Here is a 26648-nt window from a genome sequence, read left to right as displayed (position 1 = left end):
TTTTTTTTTTTAATACGTCTCACGCCAAACTTCACTGGGCTCAATGATTGATGTTTTGCTTTGGGATAAGACTCAGAAGAAAGATAGAAAACGCCAAGGAAAAGACAAAACATACACAGTACATTTTTTGACGGTTGTTGAGTTGTGCTTTCTTGTTCCGACTAAGTGTCAGAAAAAAAGCCCTAAAAAACAATAAAAATATAATTGATGGGCATTTAGGGTTTCATGCTGTGAACAAATGTCAAAGAAAAACTGAGGTCTTGCATATAACACACGCAAGAACACTGAAGTTTGGTGCGTATTTGGGTGTTGTTTTTTTTTTTCCAGAATATGTAAATCTGTCCCAAATTTGTATGGCGTTTGGAGGCATTTGAATGGAGACAGCATTGTTTATTTTGACTTACAAGATTACATGGCATACTTTCCACCCTTAGTGCCATATTCTTAACTTCAATGTATGAAGGAAGGAAAATAAAGAAGAATGTCTCAAACAAATGACTTTATGACAATGTCTTTTCACATCTCAGCATCCGTGCAGATTTTCCCCGGCTGGTGTCGAGATGAATCCCGTGTTGTTCCTATTATTGGCCTCTCCTGAGACTCTACGACGTGAATGACTGTCGAAGCGCCATCAGATCCGTCAATTGCATTCAAAGAAATGCTAACCATTGCTCTCGCCCAACCTAGCAGATGTTCACATTTTTTTTTGTAAGTGGAATTCCTTTATTATGTTAATAGCACTGTTTTGTCACATGCACCATTTCCATCTGAGTGGTCTAGAGGAAAAAGGAGAAAGGGGAAAAAAATCATCAGATGGATTGTGCTCCTTCAATAAGAGATGTTTGACATTTAGCGTGGAAAGAAGAAAAAAAAACATTTGAATGGCAAGTGGCATATGACAATCATGAATGAAAACGAGATCACAATAGAATCTTGGCATCAGGCCTTTTTTCTTCATTGTATAAATTCTGCCATCAAAAACGTCGTTCAGACGCATAATGCCATGTAAGATAAGAACCTTAAACCCAGCATCCATGGCAAGAAGCACACTTTTTTTTCTTTTATTTTATGCTGCCATTCATTTAACTAGCTAAAAGCATCGATTTGGAGGTTGTGTTCGAATGCACCAATTATTTAAAAGAAAAACAAAAAAACAACAACAACATTAGATCTACATTTCATCCAAACTACAGTGTAGAAGAAAATTATATGATACCAAAATGTATGCTGTCGGGTGGGTTGTCATGGTCAGGAATATAGTTAGGTTTCCAAAAAAGTACCTGCAGGAACCACAGAGTAGAAATTGAACTTTTTTCTTCCCTTTTTTTCTGGTTGGACTTAGGAGGAGGAAACATGTCAACAAAAATTAGACAATAGACAGTAAACAATAGATATGTTCAAAAATGAAATTCCATGTCGTAGAAGTTCATTTTTTAACAAATGAAATTGCAATATTTTTGACTGGTCTGGCTTGTAAGGAACACTGTATTATTATTATTATTATTATTATTATTATTATTATTATTATTATTATTATTATTATTGTGGTGTGTAAACTACAACAACCACACTATCAGTCTCATTTTCACAAAAAAATAAATAAAAAACAAACAAACACACAAACCACGGGTCACCTGACCTAAGGTATCACTTGACCTGCATCACAGGAAGTAGTTAGCGGTCAGCACTTACCTATATTCAGCAAACCCAAAGACATAGAAATAAGCCTTAAAGATGTGTTTGTTTGTTTTTTCTTTTATCAAAAGCTTGTTATTTTAATCCGGAATACAAAACTGGCTTTAACAAAGCACGGTAATGGAGCGGCATCATATTTATGCACGCAAGTTATGGATGAGATTTTCCTGCAATTCACGCGCCACCAAGTGCATCCCTGCCTCCTTGTGTCAATTCTTCCACCAGGTAGGCAGCGGTTCCGCTTTTCAATCTCTCCCCGACTTGTTCCTTGTTTACACTTTTTGTTTCGTTCAAGTATCGTTGGTTCAATTGCGTTTACCGCGCGTGCGTGTCGGATGCTTGAAAAACAGACTAGCTCTTAATTGGGCCGAAAAGGTTGGGTAATTCCAAATAATGAAAATTATTTTAACATTATTCTGTAAATGTGCAACAAAAGAGAGGTGATTTGCAGGATTTTTCAAGAAAAATCGTTTGTGTAACTTTTCTGAGTTACAGAAAAGCAGAATGTCATTGCGTGCAGTTTGTGTTTGTATTTGCCAAGAAACTACTGGTAAGCATTTGCAAAAATGTGATTCTGCGACTAGTTCAGCAAAATACTTTGAATTTTCTTTTTTTCGTACTGCGTAAATTGTGGTAAAAGTTGTCCGGGCTCCAAAATTTTACAACTAAAAAAAGTCATTGTTATCTCTCTCTCAATTAACAACACCTTTGATTTCTATTCTTATCTCTAATCTTTTCTGCACATAATATTTAAACTAAAGCACCCCGCAACTGTAAATGCGATTAATATAAAGACTAAGTAAGAGGTGTTATACAGACATTGGCAGAGTGTATGCCCGCCAACTTGCTGGAGGAAGCATGGCTGGCTGGCGATAGGCCCTCACTCACGGTGCACTGAAGCCTTTCGCATATATATGGAATTTTTGAATATCTAAAGCATTATTTAGCATCCGAATCAGTTCTGCTTGTCTGACTGATGGACAATTTCGGCGTGACCCGCCGCTCTTTTGCATGTGACCTATACTGTGGAGCTGCCTTGCATATATTGTTTACTGCGTTCAACACGGACGCCGCTCCCTTCCTCTCCTGACACCCCCCCAACCATTTCTCCTCTTTGATCCTTTTAGCATGCTCTTTGTGTCGGAATTCATGCAATATTCATGGCTGGACTGCGGCTTCTCCGTATCTTTATGTACAATTATTGGCAGGCGTCCTGTTATGTCGAGCCATCTTAATAGCCACTATTGGGCGCGCTTAAGTGTGACTTGAGATTTTTCTGACAGTTTAGCAGGGCCGAGGCCTGTGCCATGAATTGATAAGGCGGGAGGGCATTATATTTGCAGATTGTGCCTTCCTTCTTAGCCTGACATTAATATTGATCAAGGTAAATAGCGTGTGTCACGTCACAGATGGAAGGAAGATCATCTCTGGAAAATGACATACTGTATGAACCATTTATTGTTGGTATTATTTGGACAAAAATGGTCATTGTATTTAAACAATATCTTAAACATAAAACTAAATTAAAAAAAATAGGGGGTACCAATGCAAAGTATCAGTATCGGGCCGATGTCGGGCTTTTTTACATGCAATGGTAGCCGATAATAGTATCGGCCATTCTATTAGAGTAGATTTATGATTATTAACTACAAATTAAAAAAGAATGACAGAAAGTAGGGGAAATGCACTGAATTGGCCTAGTAAACAGCGATTTCATTAATTAGTCATTAAAAAATGTAGACGTGATGATGTCTATATTTAAGAGCACACAGCTGTACAATCAACATTGCAGAACAAAATCCACTCTGAACTAGGGCTGCACGATAAATCAATAAAGTAAATAATAATTCAAACAAATTTACCCAAGACATAGCATAAACCTGGTACACAGGGCCACACTTGCTGAGTTGCTGAGTGTAAACCAATGAAAAAAATGAAGCCTGCTTAGAAACAAGCACATTGTATACTTTTAAGCAATTTTTAATCAATTAGCAGTCAAAATGTTATTTCCGGTCATTTTAAACCAAATTTATGTCAATTTCTTGCCAATTGAATATTTCATAATGTGTCTCATTTGACAGCTAGAACTGTATATAGTAGAAATCAGGTGATAAACTCAACGGCATTTCACAATGGTAATATATTAGAGTGAGAAAAGCAGATGGTTTTGTCATGCACATATGTGGGAAACATTGCCCCTGGTGGTAGGATGACAACTTACTTGATTTGACATGCTGGATTAGGGTTAAATCAGGCTTTTTAAAAGTTAGCATTGCCGTGGATCAGCATATTTAATCGTGGATGCCAATATCGTGATCACGAATAAATTAGATTCATTGTGCAGCCTTAATATAGGCTTTTTAATATGCTTTTTCGCACAATAAGGAAAGCTAGAATACGACTACAACTTCCAATCAACATATGAGCAGCCTTCTGGAACTTACCGATCTTAAGTAGCATCTGTATTTTTTTCTTCCCTGCAAAAGCAGCAGCCTTTTTGTGTTAAACACGATTCTTAAAAGTGTGTATGCGAGGGAGGGAAAAGTGCATTTCAAAAAGCGGCCTGTTTGCGCTTCAACGTCTTCAGGACGCCTGTCACACTCACACGACTTCACCTGGAATACAACGCCGTTGTGCTCCGACGAGCTGGGGAAACATCACAACAGGATCGGGGCAGGGGGGGAAGCAAAGAACCTCTTTTAACTTTGCGAACTGTTCAAGTTCTCCAAGCGACACCTATGCGCCCGCAGCTTTTTTTTTTCTTAACGACGGCGCCCCCGCCTGTCGCGAAGGAAGCAGGGCTGGCGAGAGAGGAACAATGTAGTCATTACCAGTCACTTTTGTGTCGCCTTGGCAGGCAGCAGTCTTCCCCGCTGCTCCGCTTGTGATGCGTACGCCGGATCACGCCTCCGCCGCCGCCGCCGCACGGCCTCGCTGGCTTCTCTGCGTAAACAAAACGAGAAAAAAAAACAACACAGACGGCAATTTAGTCTCCGACACCTCGTTCCGTTTGGATTTGAGGTGACAAAGTGCGACAGTAATCCATCAAAGATGGTTCTCTTCTTCTCAGATACACAACAAGTTCTGACACTTGAGTACAGCTATGTGTCGATTGTTAAAGCCACACCCCCAAATCGTATATTTGGCCAATCGGATCACAGAAAAGAATAAAGGCACTTTTAACCAATTTGGATGGTTTCTTCCTCATGGGAGGAATTATGGGTAATACCTCACACTTTGGATAATGCGAAAAATATTGCAGAATAGGGATTTTGTTAAATTATAAGGCAGTCGTTCTCAAATGGGCATACTTATATATTTGTTATCATTCAAATACACCTGAACCAGCGTATAACATATATTGATTTAAAAAAAAATAATAATCTGAAAAAATGTATCACTAATGACGTTGTGTGTCTGTATAAAACGTAACAAAATAAAGGCGTACAATATTTTGCAAAGGAAGTTGTATAGCACAATTTAGCAATGTTTCTTGATTTTCCAGTCAATTTACTCTTAATTTGAAAATAATAAATTACTGTTCCTGTGGCATTAGAAAGCATTCGATCAGACTTACTGATTTGTGGGGAAACCTTGTTGAAATCTCATGTTTCCCCCGAATTTCCTTCATTTTCCCCCACCACCCCCATGCACCCTTGACTTAAATGTATACAGTAATTCATTCCATGATCAATCTCGCAACTCAATTTACTCATCTCAAATGAGTTTCCTTGCTGGTTTTCCATTTTTCTTTTAACCCCTAATCAACAAAAGTGATGTTATATTAAGTTTAGCTTCTTTTTCATGAATACATGCTGAAATTCAGCAATAATTGTATTTTTTTTGACTGGCTTTGAAGGGTCTCGTAAGGAACATCTGGAACTTGGCAATTGATTATAATGTCTTCATTGGTGTTCATTTTCTTTCTTTCCATTCCAGGATAGCTTAAACTGTTTGCTTCTTCACAACACTTTAGTTTTGTCTCCTTTGGTCTTGTTGACAAGCTCTGTACTTTGAAGTCCACAGTAGAGAGCAATAGACTGAGCAGTGGCTCACTGGAGACAGGATCACCCCCTTGAAACCGGCAGAGTTCAGCAATGCCAACAAATGAGGGCCTAAAATGTTTATAATTCTTCCTTGGGGTATTTTGTCAAAAGAATGTGACTAATAAGGCACCTGGGAACTGTTTTAACTGTGTGAAAGGTATAAATTGTCTGCTTGAAACAACATGCAATCGTCGTAAGTGGTAGAAACAAGGTTGAAGCAGCAAATATAAGATTTTTCATCATCAGTGATTTCTCCCTCATGGGATTTTAGCAATTCCTGATTGTACATTTTGCGACATAGGAAAAATAACCAATTACGCCACTAGCTGACTGCTTCAATGCCCTACCTATGGGGACAACAAATAAACATGCCCAAGTGTATTTGCCATCAAAGCCAACCGTGAGTTATTTGCCTTGATTAGCTGCAGAAAGCCCAGACGTCCCTGCCCAGCTCGAGTCATTGGAGACGTTCAAAATGAAATTATGGTAAATCTCGTGCAGATATTAGTGTTAAAGAACAACTGCCCCGCGGCTACATTAATCCTCTGTTAATCCTGACCTAATGAGACCAAGCAAAAAAGAGAGTTCAAACTACATGAGAGCATGTGGGGCTGATACAGTACATTACAGCAGCATACAGTACCTGACTAATCGAATGACATCGTAATAATTTGCTTTACGATATAATTTTCTATGCATCCACAGAATTCTGATGCAGTATTGTGGTTGTGTGATATGAACTAAGCAGCAAAATATTCTTGTTTTTATCAATTGAAAATTACATCGCGGTCGCGCACGGCTCAATTATTGAAATTTACACGAGTTTGTCTGCCTCAAACTAAAACGACCGACTTCCTGTTCAAATTCGATTCTGTCCTTGAGAGATTTTTGTCAATATATTTGACTTTCATTTTCTGTCCCAGTGGGTCTCTCATAAAAAGGCACTTTTTGGGATTAGGGTGACATTTTAACAGGGTTTCTGCAGGTATCATCACATCTAAGTAAATTATATTTAATCCTTTTGTGGTGTTAATATTTTTGTCAGACAGCCAATGTTCATGGTTCTGGTGGACCTGCTGGAGTTTTTGGTCCTCAAAATAACATAATCATATAATTTCTGTTAAAATACTCAACATATTTACTTACTTACTTTATAAATTATTTGATCTGCAAACATGGCTTTTGATGAAAACTTAAAACGGTTCCCACATGCCTGACAGTTGTGCTAAATTTTGTAACTCTATTTTAAAGTTTATATGGATGGCCATTGTCACTCACTATTTTTCAGGAGACAATTCAGAATTAAAACAAATGACATTTCACAATCTATATTCTGGAGTTCCTGAATAAATGACACCTCGAGATACCACCACATATGCAAAGATGTTACGTCTGTTCGTTTTTTTTCCCCCATCCCAAAAAGTTTGGTGCTGGATAGGGAGTATTAGGATGAAAAAAAATATTTCACAGATGTGCAGATCATGGAAAAAAGGTTGAGAAACACTTTTCTCTACCATTTCACACTTATCTTCAGTAGTGTCACACAGCAGCCTATTTAGGGTGGATTTTCTCCGGAACCCCGCCCTTTCATCATCCAATTTTCACCCCTCCCAGTGGTACAGACAATGAGGTCATATCTCATGCTAACCTGTTCTGCGGTTATGATCATCTCACACCTTAAATCACTTTAAAAATATTTACCTTATGGTATCATTAATGACTTAGAAGCAATGTTTCTAAAAAAAAAGTGTGCACGCTGTTGTTTACATGTGTCTACAGACAGAAGTATATAAAACAGGCAATTAATGTTGGAGCTCAACAGACATACAAACACACACGAATATACTGAACACATCCAGTACATAGACACACATGTGACTTCCAGGACTGTCAGATTAAAACAGGTCCTTAATTTGTGTGACTTTCTGGAGTTTCACTAGCTAATGAGATGGGGCTAATTGCCGTCGTTACTGTAATCTCCCGAGGCGCAGCCAGTAGGGGAGGCCAACACGTTTAAAACATACACTCAAGTGATCACATTTAAAAGCTGCCAGCACAGCTAAAGGTCATTAGCGCCAATGTGACGGCGAGGCGGGTGCGTCTGACGCTGCCGAGGTTTATAGAGGTTAAAACATTCATTTGCTAATTCTAGGTATGCACGTTGCAAAAAGAAAACACGTTGTAATTACAAGAGAAGGGCGGGGGAGTAAAGATGAAGCGCTGCCTTAAAGAACACAATGAACAAGAACATGAACACGAATACAATGGATTTCTACATGCAACTAATTTTCCTGGCAATTTAATAACACTTGATACTAATAACACAGTTTTAATAAGATATTCATAGTAGGTTAAACTATACCAGCACATTCCAATAAACTCATACAATACTTTCTAGGGATGGAACAAGATCTTCTATGATGAGCTCTTGCAAAATTAGGATGCCATGAGATTTCCCGCCCGTGCACAGCACAAGATCTATTTTTTTTTGTTTTTTGACATGGGAACAAAAAATGCATGAAAATTGCATGGTACCTCATAAATCTCATGAGACATACATCATGTCTCATGGAATTTGTGTCTCGCCTCTTACCTAACAGTTACACTAACATTATAGAAGTTATGACTAATATAACTACTACCAGTGGTTCCACTAAAGCCGTAAACAACCACAATGCAGCCCACCAGGCATCCTCCTGTCAGCTGTTTATGATACTGTGCATTCTGCAATTAACATAATACACTCAGTCGTATCACACTAAGCTTGGTCATCATCAGGAGAATGCTATCAACTCTCAAGTCTGGCCGGGTTCCGACCCGCTGGAATGAGAACGGTAGCTAATGTTATCGCCGGTGTTAGCATTAGTGTGAGTATTTGCCGCGAAGATGGACGGATCATGCGCGCGGCAGCCGTTGCTCGTCTGTCCACGTCGGGAGACAGGTGGGGCGGCCGAAGCGGTGGCGTTGGATTACCCGTAGTGAGCAGCGATGTGCGTCATGCCAACATTAAAATACACAAAACACACAACCAAACACAACTTAAGAAGCTCGGATTGACAGTGTCTTTTTCTTAAGGCTGCGTCAATACAATAATATTGCCTCTGTTGCTACTACAACACAAGTAAACAACATATGTTGTTCCCATTTTCAACAGAGGTAGCTAAAGTACACTGTTCCTAGTTAGAGTACCAGTCATATAGCTCTGGTGGATGTATTTGCTGATTCTTTGTTTTGTTTTGTTTTTTTAATGAAGAAAAATAAAAGGTACATACTCTAATGTATGTTTAATTACCAAATTAACTTTTCAATTACTGTAACTGTAAAAAGTCTTTTTTTTGATTTCTAACAAAACAAGAAAGCTTTTTGGATTAAAACTGTCATAGACACCTGAAATATGTATTATTTTAAAGTCACAAAGTATTCTAATACTTTTCTGAAATCTGATATCCTCTGCATTTTAAACACCCCGCTTGTCATTACACAGCAGAAAAGATGACTTTTTTTTCTTTTTTTGGCATGTGTTGATTTTGCTTTGTGATGCTAAAATATGGCGGGGGAAGTTTGCTTTAGCACTGCGGGGGGAAGCTAAGCCCTGCCACCTGTTCTTCAGATCCACAGGCTTTATTAAATATTCGAATTAAAAAAAACTAAAAGAAAGAAAACAAAGCATTTCCTGTGCGCCTGTGGCACAGCATCTGAAGACTTCTCCTATTTTTAGGCCACTGAGGTCCTGTCTTTTAACCTCAAAAGCTGGTGGAACCACATGTTTCCAGTACTATAAAAACATACTGTACTGAACTGAGTATCTTGATGCTGACACGAAGGACTGACAAATGATTGACAAGAAACAAATCCATAATGCAATTGTAATCCAAGTACAATATTAATAATGGAACTTGATTACTTTGAATTACTACTTTGAATTTGGATTACTAGTAAGTATACAAATTGGCAAAAATATCCATCCATCAATCCATTTTCTATAGCCTCTTGTCCTCACTAGGGATGCATATCACTAATTTAAATTTTTCCAAATGCTCAAAAATTCAAAAAGATAGATAGATAGATAGATAGATAGATAGATAGATAGATAGATAGATAGATAGATAGATAGATAGATAGATAGATAGATAGATAGATAGATAGATAGATAGATAGATAGATAGATAGATAGATAGATAGTTTGATTTCCCTCGGTCTATTGCTCTGCGGTCATAATTAACTCCTCAGACTTCGACCAATGATAAGCTTTCCTCCAGACTGCAGACAATGTCTACAACGGGATCTCTGGGATGAGATTCCGTGTTTGCCTTGCCACCACAAAGTCACGAGCGCCCCCTAACGGGCATCAAGATGGGGGCAACAGCTCTAAATAACATAGAAGTGCCATCAAGCCAAGATGGCTGCCGTCCATCATACACGGGGCAAAAATAGAGAATCCGCATAGTTAGATCGAGTTCACACGGACGCACATGCTAGCTTGTCTCCTCATAAATTCAAATAGCTTGTAGGGACAGTGTCAAAACACATTGGAGAGGCCCGTTCGCCAGTTACATGCTACACTCTGCTTAAGCAATGACACGTAGGCATAGTTGACGCCGAAATAAAAGTACACTGGCTCAGATTGAGGTGAGCAACATTTAGTGCTGTACTGGCAACCCTTGATCACCTTTTTTATTGGACTATAACACTGTTGGACCCACCAGGACACATTTACAACAGTAAAACCTCTAAGGTCGAATGTATTTTTCTTACATAGTAAATGATTGAAATAGAACTATCGTAAATAACTAAATAAATATATAACCGAGCCTCCCCCATAATTCCTTTACTGACTGTCTGACAGACTGGACTGGAGGCCTACATGGTGAAACAGGACTTAGCAGCAACCAGACAAGAAAGCAGTGCAACGTCAGCTTCTATTTATCGTGATAAGCAATCATCGAGAGGTTACGGACACAGAGGTCCTGACCGCACTCAAAATTCTGTTAAACAGACACAGCATGAAACATATTCTTTTTATTCATGGAGATCAGTCGGTTTAAATGCCGGCCCAAAAATAAAGACAAAACAACAACAATGGAATAAAATGAGCAATTCTTTGTGATGCCACATCAAGCCAATCAACTTTTCCACTCCACATGGGAAGATCAAACTAATATCGAATAAAAGTCACTCCAATCCTCCTCCTCTTCAGCAGCACGTCCTCCATTTCCAAGCTGGGTATCAGCTTCTGAAAACTGCCACTTTAATCCAATTTGCATTCACAGGAAAATGCTTGAAACAATTTTACCTTCAAAGGAAAACCAAGTCAAATTTTTTTGTCACAATACTATGTTCAATGTGCATAGATTAGTGTAGATCAGTTCTTCTCACACAGTGGGGTGGGACACCCCTGGGGGGCATTAGGCGATGCCGGGGGTGGGGTGGGGGTGGAGGGGTGAACCCAGGGAAAAGGCTTTTTTTGCCACGTGTAGTGTAACTGCAATAAAATAAGGATTGACATTTTTTTTCCATGACATTTGATGCACTTTTTATGCAAAAAGTAGTCAACCGTTGTTAAAAGTTGATTTTTTACTTTTTTCTTTTAATGTTAATTAAGGATACCGTTTTAGGTATAATTATACAATTTAAAAAAATAATAATATTATTTATTGTCGGTGTGAGGGGGTGCAAAAGGTTTTCTCTTTCCTATGGGGGCCTTTGCAAAATATTACTTAGAAAAACTGGTGCAGCTAGTCTAGTCTGGTCTAGTCAGCATTCATATTTAGTATTAATATGACTTAAACAACAAAATCCAACATTTCGATCCATCTCAGGAACCGGCCATTTTGCCACATGACCAAAAATGACATCAGTGTTGCTCCGGGCTCAATGAACGACCAATCGCGGCTATTTTCTGAGTTTGCTCATGTGATGTTTATAATCTGAGCCGTGATTGGTGTAAACCACTTTTGAGTCTTTGCAGATGAAACCCGATTCGTTGCTATGCAGAGCCGCTCAACAGCAGCTAATGGTCTCTCATGCACACACATTGTCAGAGAGAGGAAAGAGAATTAAGTACTTCCAGTGGTTTCCCTGGTGGAGAACGAGAGTTAGTGAGAGAGAACAAGAGCCACGGGCTTATAGCTCCATGCCGACTGATTGGTGAATCTCTTCTCCTTAAACAGCTCTGCGCCACTGTGCATACGTTTGGGTAAGAGGGGGAATATGGGAGGGGCCTTCCACCCATTTGCACATTAATAAACCTCTCGAAACATTTATTAAACGCTGGGGGGAAAGAATGGATGGTATTTACACGTAAAGATTTGCTAGGACTCATGAGAGCACGTTTGTTTGGCTACTTGCAAACGCTAGGCTACGTGCAACGGAGGGTTTCGCTGTCATGTAATGACATCCTCGCACCAATTATCACTATTGCCAATAACGGCGGCCATGATGGTGGGAAACACCCCATTAACCCCGTTACTGTTAATCTACATGAGCAAAAGCATGCATGCTAAACCACTATTGAGTTACTCAGATCAAACAATGTTCAATTATGCGTTGTGTCATGTTGAAATTATTTTATTTATTTTTTTTATATATCCATCCCTTCATTAATAGGGTTTAATTTAAAAAAAAAAAAAATTACAAGTCGACAGTGCATAAAATGTGTTAACATTTTTTAATGATTCTTTTACAGGTTTGTTTGGTAACATGTCAAAAATTTGGCTGAAATATTGGTCATAATTATCCACATTAAAACTATTAAAACACATTCATAACCATAGAGCGCTAAAGAAATTACAATACTGTTTTAAGGCTGAAATGCTTAGGATTAGAACAATTTTATGTTTCAGAACGATGAGTCGACGATCAAAAATAATTACTGATTCATTTGATTATTGATTAGTTGTTGATTAAATGCTGCATGTTAAATAGCAACATGAAAAAAAAGTGTGTTTACCTGTACAAAAGCTTTATTATACTTCTATACTTAACTACAAATTGATTCTTGTTCACTTTACATTTTAATTGTTCTACAGTACAAATTCACCATTTATGGTTATTCTAATACCTAAATAATGTGGAAATCTAAGAAGTAGCATCTGCACCCTTTAAAAATAGATTTCATTTTATTTGAATCATTTTAATCTATTTAACTTTGTGTTTTATTTTTGTATTTTGAATAAAAATGACACGTTCTTCTGTTATGTGTGTGTACTTTTTTTTTTCAAAAAATAAATTTTGGAACAGTTCAGAATTCCATTAACCATGAGTCATCCCGACCCCTTTCGAACCAAAACCGACAACCTCAACACTCTTTTTATGTGTATCAATAACACACACATGCAAACACACATAGACACAAGTACTTAAAACCTAACCACCCACTCGAGCCAACCTCTCCATCCGACATGTGTGAGGTGTGCGTGTGTGTGTGTTGAGGAGGGTGTCCATAAGGAGGCTGTGGTCCTCTCAGTGTGCCACATCAAACTCTATAAAGGGAATCATTTATGTGCCACTCCCCATTACTGAACAGCATGGAGACAGCTAATGAGGGCCGAGGCAAAAGGAATATATCCACCACTTTGCTGGCAGGGGAAGAAAACTGGCGGTCTTTGGGGAGTCATTGTTTTCAAGGAGGTGGGGGGGACAAAAGGAATTTGTGTGTGTGTGTGCGTGTGTTATGGTGTGTGTGTGTGCATGCGTGCACCCGCTTCATCTCACCTTTTATTTATTTATTTTCCGCCTCAACAGCTTGAGGTGAAGAGTCTGCAAAACACACATCGTTTTGTGAATGGGTATGTGTGTTTTGGTGGTAATGTGTAAATAAAATACCCCAGTGGTGAGTGTGTGAGTGAGCTAATGGACACCTCCGTGCGTTTTCAGTGCATGCTGGGACACACACACTTGCACGCCCGCGAAGAAGTCTAGCAGTGGTGATATAAAAAAAAAAGTAGGTAGCTGTGACATTTCCAATTTGCCATGCACCAGCCCACTCCATTTTCTTCCCTGCTGCCTCTTACATGCTAGAGTAAGCCTCCAGGATTGACAATAATTACAGCCCGCATAAAATGAAGAGGGTAATATGAACACAGCTTTGCCATAATTGCCTTTTCATTATTTGCTAACAGTGAGCTATTCAGTCATAAGAAAGAGATTGCATAGTAATTGGCTGACAAAGGGAGACTGCGGCTCTTTTCAGAAGTCTTTTTGGGGTGGGGGGTGTGTATGAGTGTGTTTTGCTGTGAAGGATTTCTTCTCTTTTTTTATATGATTATTAAAAATCTCAAGCATTAAAGTGTAATTTAAAACTACAATTTTCATCCGTGAATGGAAATCTGGGTATTAACATGAGCCTCCTATTTAGAGTGGAACATCCTATTAGCAGTATTAGCACTATTTTTGGTAACTTTCCATATCGGGGCTGCCTCTCAGCCCAAATGGGATTTGGAGACAGCTTTGTTTCTGATCAACAACCGCCCAGTCTTGTTTATATGCTGCTACTGCTAATTTATTGGCTAACGTGTGCTTATTCAGTGTTAAGTGAGCGTTTGGCAGTGGAAACGCAGACTTGGTGCACAAAGGAACACGCGGCTTTCAGGGCAGGGTAATCACAAATGGTAATGGTGGCATTTAATGAGCAAGACTTACTTTCATCCTCCCAGGCAATATATCACGCACCGAAACCAATCATTTTGTGATACTTATGGCAAATGCTTTATTTTAATTTCGCATTATTACTAAAAGTCTCCTGTCATATGTGTTTGTGTGTCACGTGCATGTGTGTTAGAGACATATTTTTACCAAAACGGGCATACGTCAGGGATATTAGTTTTGGGGTATTCACAAATATACGCATTTTTGGTATATACTGTATATAAACATATATACATTAAGTATGTATTTTTTATATATTGTATACATTTTTTAAGTACTGTACTTGATATTGCTGTTTCATGGTTTTGTTATATAATGTTTTATGGGACTACACCTATACCATTTCATTTGATCCCATTTGTAACCTTAGTTATCAATAAATCAAAGTAATGTTTCCCACTGAAATGAATGAAAATACTGTAAATCTGTTCCAGCCCTAAGCTATGTTATGCCTTTTTTTAACCAGTATTTGATTAATTCGCCATTTTTTTTTTTTTATGTACTTTAACTTCTGTACCCAGGTTCTTGTACCGTCACCTCTGGTCACGACCCAAAAGTTAGTCAAATAACTTTTAATGGCTGTTCAGTCCTGTTCGGTCCTGAACCATCGATTTCAGGCTTTTGGCCGCATTTCTGGCTATAAGTTGAATTTGTTTCCAGTGTGCGTTAGACTTCGCCAAGGCTGCGCTTTGTCACAGATTCTGTTCAGTGTTTTTATGGACACAATTTCTAGGTGGAGTTGAAGCATTGTGGGGGTCCGGTTTGGTGGAGTCAGCATTTCACCTCTGCTTTTTGCGAATGACGGCGGTGATTCATAGCTTTCACTTGAGCAATTCGCAGCCAGGTGTGAGAAATTTGGGATGAAGATCACCACCTCCAAACCTGAAACCGTGGTCCTCAGTCTCAAATGTGTAGAGTACCCTCTTTGGATTGGGTATGAGGTCCTTCCCCAAGTGGAGGAGTGCAAGTATTTTAGGATTTTGTTCATAAGTGAACAAAATTGAGAGAAGCAAGTTGAGGTGGCTCGAGCATCTGTTTCGGATGCCTCATCGTTGTTTCCTTGGTGAGATGTTCCAGGGATATCCCTCTGAGAGAGGAGGCCCCACGGACGACACCGTACACATGGGAGAGGTAATGCCTCTCGGACTGTTACAATCCACATTTATATTTTTATCTCAATTTAATATTTAAAGATTTCATTATTTTACTTTACATTTAATTTTTTTTCTTATATTACTATTTTATACACTATTATATACTAAACTTTACAACGAAAGATTCCTAATTCCCTTTATTTCATAAAATAAATGCAGAATTTTCAAGTGTTTCCAAAAAAAAAAACTTCAATTATCAACTTACCACTAAATAGATAACGTCTGAAAAACAGGCATCTCGTTAACTCAAATAGGCCCGCCCCCATCAAAGAATCAAAACCTCCAAGCCAATCAATATGTATCTCATACAGAGTGCTCTTCACTCGCTGACCAAAATCGTTTAGCTCGAGTGCTCGCCTGAGTGGTGAATAAATTACATTTGCAGATTTACAATGCTATCATTGGTTGCCTGGTGTTGCCCGGGTATTAGCGCATATTTAGCTGTGGCTACACATTAAAAAAGAGGTCGATAGAGACGGGCAAACAACGGTCCAAGCACATGTACGAGAGTAAGTGGAGGTTAATGTGATTGCACCACTGGAGAATTATCCGCTCTTCAACTTCAAATCGACTCTTATTTTTTTTATTGTACTTCTAAATAGATTTACACACGGTAGCAAGCGTGTGTTTAAGCAAAAAAAAAAAAAAAAAAAGTAAAGCTTGGTGTTGTAAAGCGTGTGCATTTAAAAAAAAATGTTAAAATTAGCGAATATATTATCAAATACTTTTTGTTAATCCTCACGTTATTTTGCGTCTCAAACTGACCCATTTGAAAGAAAATATTGAATGTAGTGTTTTAGTACCTGTGCTCTGCTCTGTACCATTAATACAGTTTAAGTTTTAATTCTACATAATTACTATTGTTGATGGATTTCATGACCCCCAAAAAAGCACACTTTTCCCCTGCCAAAAGCAGAATTTCAATTCATGTTTACTTGTATTTTAGCAAAATACACATGACTTAGCTCCCATAAATCTCACGTCATCAAAAACAAGTAGCATTTTAAAATGTTCTGATGTTCTGTCCCTAAGACGTTTGTCTGCTATTGGTCGGCGTCATTAAGATGCTGGTCTGCTAATGGTTGGCGTTAGGGCATCGCTAAGTTGCTGATCTTTTAACGGTCGGAGTCACTGTGTCACTAAAGATGCCGGTCTGTTATTGGCCGGAGTCACGGTGTCACTATGATGCCGATATGCTAAAGAGTTGATCTCGTGTGAGTGCTTACTATAACATATTTATTGTTCATTTTAGTGCTTAATTTTAACTTTTATTTGTTAGCCATGGGTACCAATATTGCTAGTGATGTTTAAGGGAGAAGTAAGATGGTTAGTATGGAAACAAAGCTGGAGATAATCAAGAGATATGAAGAAGCCTAAGCTATGCTAGGCTACCTTCGTTAGGGAATATGGCGGTAACTAGCTCAAATCAAGTCACTCCAAAGGTAAACCAATTAAAATTTTTCCTTCATACATTTTTTATTTATGATGTTATTTAATTGTAAACATGTACATTATATTTGAATAGCACTGACTATCCTATTTTATGACTATTTTTTAATATGTATAACCAATTTTGTAGTTTTTACCTGAGGTTTTATACGCATTTGCTAAATACCATCCGTTTCTATTTTCCGCTGTACAATGATTTCGACTTATGATCCCAACTCCGGAAAGGATTAATTTCGTATGGCGGAGGTCCACTGTAGTAAATAAGCATTCAACATTCAATTTAAAAATACAAATAAAAAAAAAAAACAAGTGAAGGTAGGCATTGTGAGAAGTGTGGGTGAGAAAATTTGTGACATCCACAATGCATGTGGGGTCCTTGTGCGAACTACCACTTATGCTAGCTAATGCTTTAGCTTTTCTAGATGAACTATTTTAACATTTTCATTACATATTGAGATTGTGAGTTGTTGTTTTTTTTTCTTCACTCCTAGTTCCTCGATATTTTTGCAAATCATTTTTTAATTGTGATATGTTGATGCCTTGTTTAATGTCCAATTACTGTTCATGTCCCTACTCTGCTGTCCATGTGACCCAACCCCCTCTCACCTTCACCTTCTACCCACTAACATAACAGGGCAGCAATGCGGGGGGGCCCCAGTGTATTGTTTGAGGTGAGAGTTGGTGTCATAATTATCTAACACAACGGGGTTGCTGCTCTTATTAGTAATTAGCTCCCACCAAAACGGAATCCTACACCCCCCCACACCCCTACACCCCCTTCACCGCTCATCCCTTTTAATGTTTAAACATTTACTTTGTGCTTGAAGGATTTGTTTGTATATATCTCGCGTGTGATGAGCGCTTTTCAAGTAATTGGCTCCTGGGGGACGCCACTTTCCCAACAGTTAAAGAATAATTACAGCCCCTATGAAATGTTAAACTGCCCTGACTGTCTTTTTCGCTGCCGCCTAATTGCGTGCAACAAGTAAGAAGCCTTTTCATTTTGTTCCACTGCTGTGATGGACGGCACTGAACTCTAGTAGGAAAAAATGCATGCATTTTTTTTTTTTTTTGCAGACTTGTAAATAGCCTCTCATATGCTAATTTAACAGGACACCAAAGCAGTTTGAAAGACGAAGCGCTCATTGAATGTGATGCCGGTAACTTGTTTTTTTGTTTTAATCATGTTGTGGAAAACGAAGGTTTGGTGTTGTCTGTATTTTTCTGCTGTAATGGACTTTTGCATTTTTTTTTTTTTGTAGTTCTCAAAGGGAGTGACAAGATACAATGGCCACAATTACAGAGGGTGAGGCTTTCGGTTAATTTTTGATATGGTTTGCCTTATGTGAACTACCAATTAGCATTGACTTTTGCAAATGAAATTCATGTTAAATTTGGTCATTTGGTAATGTAAACTTTTTAGTTTCAAACTTAAATGTATGTGCTTTATTTGTTTTTTTATTTCTGTAGAAAGTCATGCTTAGACAATCCATTTTATGTCACCACCATAACCTGTTAAATAACTGTGTGAGCAATGTTTTTCATTATTAAGTGCTACAGAAGTGTAAACAGAAGTTAAGCACCAATAACTTATTCACTTCTCAGCAAAAATGGATTATTGGCATCTCGAGTCATCAATAGCAGTAAATTAGTTAAAACACAGTACGCAATGTGAGGTTGATTTTGAATTTCTTTTACTTTTATTTTTTTTAATCCACTCCTTCATTAAATATTCAGCCTAAAAACTACTTTGAATCATTACTTTTGAAGAAAAAAAATCATCTCGCAAATGAAAGAAAAGGACCATTTTCTTTTGGGGCTCTCACTTTGAGGGAAGGCTTTGCCGCCATTGCGACATTGCCTTTGTCTGCAAGAAAGGTGCATGTAGAAAATGGCGGCGCTAACTTGTTTCCATTTTTAGTTGATTTGTACTTTAATTTGACTACCTGACTTGGTCACTTTTTTTCTGAATCCCAATTTTTGGGATGCAATTTTCCCACTGAAACCTATTATGAAGCATAAAACGCAACATGGGATGCACTGATTACACCTTTTTTAGACCAGGTATGAGCACAACACTACTTTCACGAACAATGCTTTCACTCACTTTTGACTGAATAAGGTGTTGGTTAAATATAAACCAACACTTGCCGATATCAAACAACATTTAGTTTGTCAGTGATGATGCCCAGAATGTTTAATGAAATAGAAGGTTCAAATCTCCTGTTCATCAAACACTATTAAAAAACTGAATTTTGCTCTCTCTGGTGCCTTATTGCCACAAGATTGCATAGCCATTCGAATGAGAGATTATCACGCGCTGGCAGTAAGACTCATTCAGGCTCCTGAATGCCACGCTTCCTTTAAAAGTGATTAAGAGGAGAACGCACCATGCAGAACTCTCCTGCAGCTTTCTGTTCATGGATTTTAAGTGTTGATAATCTGTTATTTTGCTTAATTAGCCAGTAGGCGTGCCATGCACTCAGTCAGGTATGTGTTGTACCGACAGTGATGTAACGTTCTGGAAAATGTCTTTGCCTTTAATTGTTTTTCCTGTTTGTTTTTTTTTTTGTTTGTTTTTTTTTCTACCTGTGTAGTAACATTACAGCCTTGTCTGCACATAACCAGGGCAATTAAAACCAGAATAATTTTCCCAACTTTGTCTGTAAAAAAAAAATTAAAAAAAAATGCATCCATATTTATTTATTTCAAAAACTGCTGCTATAAAAGTCTGGCAATATATGTGGCACATTCTGTCAAATCAGAAAGAACTTCCACCTCTTAATGTCAACAGCATCAGTGTCTTTGGCGGGAAATAGAGTCGAGTGATGACATAAATCTCCAGTTTATGATTGCTACATGCAAACGCGAATTCAGGGAATTTGTTAAATCTCAGTTTTTGAGACATTGGGTTTTAATTAAGAAAAAAAAAAAATGCCACCCGTTTGCAAGAACCCCAGCTATGTGCAGACTGTTTAAGGTGAAACAGATTAGCTTCATTCCTGATGTTGACTGCACAGTCTGATAATCACATGAAAATCTCAGAGGAGACATAATTTTTGCTTTTGTCAAAATATTTCAAGGATCTTGGATTACATGACTGTTCATCTCCTGTCACTATGGCATCAATTGACAAAAGCTTCCGTTGCTATGATAATTGTTGGTTTAACTCGGAATTTCTATCTATCTATCTATCTATCTATCTATCTATCTATCTATCTATCTATCTATCTATCTATCTATCTATCTATCTATCTATCTATCTATCTATCTATCTATCTATCTATCTATCTATCTATCTATCTATCATCCCTCCCTCCCTCCCTCCCTCCCTCCCTCCCTCCCTCCCTCTCTCTCTCTCTCTCTCTCTCTCTCTCTCTCTCTCTCTCTCTCTCTCTGTCTATCTGTGTGTGTGTATTGCTGTTGTTTTTTTCTAAAAAGAAGCAACTTGTATGGCATTGGAATTATGGCCCGATCAAAATCAGTTTTTGGCCTTTTAAATACTAGCCAAAAAATAATTGGCCAAATGGCTTATACCTTTGAGTCCGCTAACAGTTTAAATACAGTGTAAATCGTTAAATTATTTATATTTATACATTTTTAGATTAGTTGGCAAATCAATCATTAATTTTTTTTCAGCCAAAAATCTAGACAGCGAAGGCTCCTCCAAACCCCTGAGACCAACCCCTTAGCGTTCAATCAAACCAGGTTAAGTCAGGTTAAGTACCACTGTTCTTGTCTTACTGTGTTTTCACTGGTTGTTTATTCAGTTGTTTTGTTCCATTAACATAAACCATAATCATCGGTCATTATTGTCACTTTACCATATTGTCTGTATTTTAGTGCCTTGTATAAAACTGACTCAATCAGACTGCCCAAACTCAAAGCAAACGCGAATTTCCATTGTTTTCATTTCACTTACTGATTTATTTAGAGGTTCAGTGTGCACATTTAAAACATGGATCCGACCTCATCATTTAGTTTTGTAATCCAATTTGATGGAGGGCATCGCTGTTGAACCGACTCTCGCTCATGCTAACTCGATGGAGCCCTGTGATCCAGATGGGAAGCAACACAGCCCTTGGCTAAACAAATCCTCCTTTGTTTTGGGTGTGTGTGTGTGCTGAGTGATCTCCATTGAGAGGAGGGGACGGGTAAACACTGCAAGCTCTATGGAGCTACACATTGTAAACACACGGCGCTCATTAACTATAATGAGATGTTATGAGCAGCCCTTGAGCTCATTGTGTGCCTTCTACTGAAGAACCTGCCTTGATATTGTTGTTGTTGTTTATGCAAAGTGAATCGTGGGTTTTAAAGCAAGGGGGGAAGGAAACAACAACAACAACAACAAAAGAAACAGTGCATTCCTCTTGTACTTTTCATGCACTAATCAGCAACATCAGGGGAGCCGGTTTAGAAACACCTCACTTGCTCTCCACTGCTACCTTTCATGCCCTCTCTTTGCCCCTTTCAAGTCGTACTCGCTGCTATTCATGTATCCTAATTCCCGACTAGGTCTTGAAAGCAAGAGTTCTGCGGTGGAGAACGTCTCCTCGGCCTTGCTAACGGTTAATTAGAGCAAGTGTTTTTTTTTTTTTTGTTTGTTTTTTTTTTTTTTTTTTTTTTAATGAGGATGACACCGACCCATGCAGGGTCACTGTGACCTTTCTTTGGATCTCCAACCCTGGTGGCATTCCAACCGATCATGCGCAGCTTATCATATTTCTTCAAATAGCGGTCAGGACGGGTTGTTTAGATACGCAACAGCAGAGGTGTTCATTTGAAGCCTGCATCTTTTTGAGAGGAGGAATTTATAATGGAATGTTTAACTGCCTTTCTTTCAGGACTTAAAATGTTCTTGGCTTTTAATAATAACAAAATGCAATTGGCATGCAACAAGGGAAACATACTACATGTACCGGACCAAAAAACAAGAAAACAATATTAAAAAAAAAGGCACGTTTTCCTGTTTTAAGAAAAATCTACCAATTGGAACCCATTTATATAGACCCATTTATTGAATTTGCACCTAAAATAATTCAGGTATTGGTCCAAAAATATGATACCAAGTAGCTTATATTAGGCATTGTGTTTATTCAAATAGCCAGCAAGACATTGCTGCTATTGCAAATATACTATGGCCCTCTTGGTAATGACACCTTTGCCAGCATGCGTCGGTTAGCGACGGGGGGGGGGGGGGGTCTCACCGCTGTTGCATTCATGCAGGCGCCTAATTACCCCAAAAGTGCCACAGGACACTCGCACGTAACCAGGAGGGGTCCGAGATTCATCACGGATGGCTAGCCAACGAATGGCTGCACCTTAGGCCGTTAATTGCCCCCCCACCCCCCACCCCCCTCACACACACACACACACACCATTCATTGAATCTTCTACCAACGGAGCCCTTCTCCTCCCAGACTGATTGGGAGCGATCTGAATTGGCTGACAGTTGGCTGCGATTCCTCAGCCACATGCAGCCCGACTCCTCCTAATTAGATGCTCCTATAGGGTGGTTTACATTAGACAAACATTTGTGCAAGTCCACGGGAGATGCCAGCTTTTGTTTGGAGAGCTCGCACACACACAAACACACATCCACACAAAATTTCCAGACTGTGTGTGTTCTGTGTGGATTTGTATATCTGTGCACATAATGAATTTTAAATCCTGTCCCAGAGACGGCTCATTGGAAAGAAAACCGCCTTAAAGTTAATTTGCTTCCCGAACATCATTAACATATTCCGACTTATTGTCCTTGTGTACCGTATGAAAGCATGCGGCAGTATTGCCACTCGCTGCCATGTTGGTGAGCAGGATTGCACTGAAACTGCATCGCTGATTTTTACAGGACTTTGCGGATAAGAAGCATGTGTATAAGAATTATACCTTTTGGTGCTCTCAATGGAAGCATCATCTCCTATGCCAGCTTACCCGAGTTTTTATATGACACCACATTTGGGGTCATCTTTGTTTTGTTGTTTCTCAGCCTATTTCCCCCTCAGCCAGTGTACATTGTATGATTGCAAGCTCTCTTATCTTTCATTGCCATAAAAGCTGGACTGGAACAACAAAATCAGGCCTGGCATTTTGACGTAGACCGTCCCACTGGTTTTGTTTGTTTGTTTTTTTTTTCTTTGTCAGTATTTTAAATTGATTAATTAGATGCTCTCACTAAAATTGTGTGCAGGTCTCTTGGGGTAAAGTATAGGAAAATAATAATGAAATTGCGCAGCATCAGCCCCAATTTACTCCAGCCCACCGGGCATCCACCCTGGACGGGTTAGTAGTCGAGTCCTTTGTGCATATTATCATTTAAGGTCAGTAGCTACCATTTAATTTACACATGCATCACGTTAAAAGTACATTACACATGTTCTTATAATAACTTAGACAATGCTTCAATGGATTTTCACAAGTTAACTTGAGAGTGGGGCTGCCCGTTAGCTACTGTTAGGTCGATAACTTCCTGTTCTTGTTCTTCTTCTTCTTCTTAATGGGCAGACAGGGCATCTTTCGTGCTTGACTTCCTCCCACTGGTTAAAATTTGAAAAGCTAAAACAATTTTAGAATGTTTGCAATGACCGTTTACTTTTGGGATAATTCAGTCCAAGAAATACTTGGGAAGTTCTCTCCTTTATTTTGGCAGGGCCCTTGTGCTAATATTATCATCAATAAAATCTTGCTAACTATTAAATAAAGACATGTTTTGAAGCAAATGGCTTCAGCTGTGGGGCCACTATTGTTATCTATATTCACATGACCTGTGGCACAGAAAATGAAAAGGTGGATGTTTCGGAGAATAATCATTCCATTTTGGTTTGTGCTCTATTCATGGACTATTTTTTAGTTTTGTTGTTTTTATTTGTGTTGTGCTGACATTGTCTTATACTCACGTGATAATACCAGTGAAGCCATATTCCCATCAGGCAAGTCTTATGTTTCCTATTTAATTTTCTGAATAAAAGCTCACACTCCCCCCCACCATTAGACCTTCTCTTGCTCTCTCGTTCAAAGCCAACAAACGTGGTTTCAAATGGGCTTGTTCGTCAGGTGACAAGATGTAGCTCATTTCATTCCCAGACCAGCAGCAAGGTCACCACTCTCTCAGGTTCATTTTGTGGGCGGTGGGAGGGAAACTGAAGGGAGGGGGAGGCAGCCACAAAATAAGGCCTCGTCCTCTTGCCTGGAGGTCATTCTCAAAGCCAGTCATCATATTCAGTGGGATAAGGGAATTGCTGAGATAAGTGTCTATGTGTTTCAAACTATATATAGACACTCCGGCTATACATGCGTACAGTACACACTTCTCAAGTTTGGCTGCTTCAGCCTGCTAACATTTCTGTAATTGCGATGCCTTCGTTGAGACCTTGATAGAGAGGCAGTGAATATTAGCATATCCCGACCGTTGGCTATTCTGGGGGATTTTCTGTAATAAGAGGCCCCTTTGTACTTTTGCCTGTCCTCTTCTGTGGCTGGCGGGCTTGTCAGCCTGATAGTTTAATCAGCCGACATGTCACAACCAATGCCGGAGTGGGACTCCGGCCCTGTAAATGCAGATTTATATCTAAGTTACATCATTGAATTACATTTTCTGTCTAAATAGAAGGGGTGGGGGTGCTGGTGGAGGAGCTGTAATAAAACTAATCTACATACAGCTCTGGGTGGATAATCACATCTAATAAGTGGGGACTCACGCCCCTATTAGCAGGCAAACGGTGGGGGGATGAATGAGGACTATTTGAGGAGTCAGCTGCGCTCGCTAATTATCTCTTTCGCCCGACGCCCAAGCGTGTTTGCGCGAAGTCTGTGCGACACGAAGAGGTTCCGCCACATGTGTGCGGCAGGCACCACTCCGACGCTCGGATCAATGAACTTGATTTATCTTCGGTGAAGACTCACCCACTTAAAGTTTTTATGTTTAAAATCCATAATGGTTCCTCAAAGCTCTGAGAAATCTCCCACTGAGATCTATTATATCTGGGATCATGCATTGCAGAGTCGGATCTGCTTCCGTAACAAAGACCTTTTCAACTGTTTGAGTAAAGTTTAAAAAAAAAGCATACAAGTTTAAGCAGAAGTTTACCTCACCAAAAAAATGTGTAAAACATAAGAATGTATGTGACAGTAGTAAAAAGTTGGTCAATACAGAGACCCAATTGGATAAAGAGCATCGGAGCAATTAAAAACTTTGAGAAAAGTGATTACCATAAAAACACAAGACCCCTGTGACATGCAAATGGTACAAAACTTTTTTTGTTGTTATCATTAGGATTCACTGATCATCGGCACAATAGATTATTGGTGCTTTCTTGGATGGATTAAAGAGGAAAAAAAATCTGATGTCAGATAATGCTCATCCTTCCGTTCATTTTCTATAACCAACGAATAACTAAAATTAAAACTGTATAAACTTCAGAAAACTGTTAACATTTTTAGCGAATGTTAACATATTCTGGTAACCATGGGAACACCGCCTCTTTTGTTTTTGTTTTCCTTTTTACTGAAAATTAAAATTGGTTCCAAATGATGGTTATCTGATTCTTGACTGCTAGGCGGAATCGGTACAAAAAACATCAGCTCATCTCTTGTTTGTTGTTACGAGTTTACACTTCAAAGGATTTGGGAAGAAATAACTCTTTAAATGTCCATGCTGCATAGAAGAAGCAGCTGGATAATAAATGTTTCTCCTTGGGCCTAAATGTCTAAATCCTTGACTTGTGTGACGCAGCTGTTGACGTGCGGGCCTTTGCGCCGAATGTCTTTACATTAAGCCATCCTAGCTATCTCAATTTCCTCTTTTTCTTGTCTCTCAAAGAGAAAGGCGGCAAACAGAGTAAGGAAAAAAAAGTGAAATGTGACCATCTGAGGCCTTTGGGATGTCCAGAAGTCTTCTCTTGTTCTCAAAAATTGCTTCGTATCAGCCATCTTTTTTTTTTAAGGTTGATACTGAAATTGATCAAAATGTCAAATATCGGCTTTCATAACCGGCATGGCTGATAATCGGAATTGTCACCCCTATAGTTAATTTTTCATAGGGACTATGGAGAGGATTCTGACATTTCTTTCAAATCTGAATAACCGACTAATTGACCTTGACGCCCCATTCTCCGTCGGTACTATTTGCATAGAATAGAAATACAGGTAAAAGTTGGGACATGGTAGTCGGTAAAGTTTAAGTGTATCACCACATCAGCCAGAAGATGATCTCCTCTGTACTCCCATTTTACTCCAGGGCTGTTTATACAGATAGCGATTTGATAATACAATCTTATTTAAGTTTTCAAAAAGCCTTTCTGACCGATATTTCTCAACTATTCAGAAACCCTTAATGATGCTAATCCCATTCTATGACTGGGATTCATATATAACACGCGGAACACTGAATTATTCAGCGGTCGACTCGTGTCGTTTTACATTAATGACAATATGATAGGAAATTAATGAGGCATTATCCATTCACGATTTTTTTTTCCACCTGACTTATTAATACCACAGCCACCAGGTAAAAGTTAGCTTTTTAATTGGCGGACAAGCATTAGGAACATGATCTTCATGGCCACTTAATCACTGCCCGTCATCAATTATTGACTGTAAATGTTTCCACTGAGCACTGCTGCCCCTCACACACACGATTTACACACATACACACACA

At 38.8% G+C, this 26648-nt stretch overlaps 1 long non-coding RNA gene across 1 annotated transcript in view; it reads left to right on the top strand.

The window, feature by feature from the left end:
* Positions 1 to 1720: 1720 nt before the first annotated feature.
* LOC148424452 (uncharacterized) overlaps positions 1721 to 26648 on the top strand; it is a 153295-nt gene continuing 128367 nt past the window's right edge. Inside the window, exons 1-2 of the long non-coding RNA XR_015865460.1 lie at positions 1721 to 1920; positions 18253 to 18296. This is a non-coding gene — a long non-coding RNA (uncharacterized LOC148424452). The remainder of the gene's footprint in view (positions 1921 to 18252; positions 18297 to 26648) is intronic.

Source organism: Hippichthys cyanospilos, chromosome 4 (assembly GCF_059441005.1).
Source record: "Hippichthys cyanospilos isolate Australia breed blue-spotted pipefish chromosome 4, RoL_Hcya_1.0, whole genome shotgun sequence".
In the NCBI taxonomy this organism is placed as follows: Eukaryota; Metazoa; Chordata; class Actinopteri; order Syngnathiformes; family Syngnathidae; genus Hippichthys; species Hippichthys cyanospilos.
The sequence above is the reverse complement of the archived record's forward strand: the minus strand, read 5'-3'. Positions and strand labels throughout refer to the sequence as shown.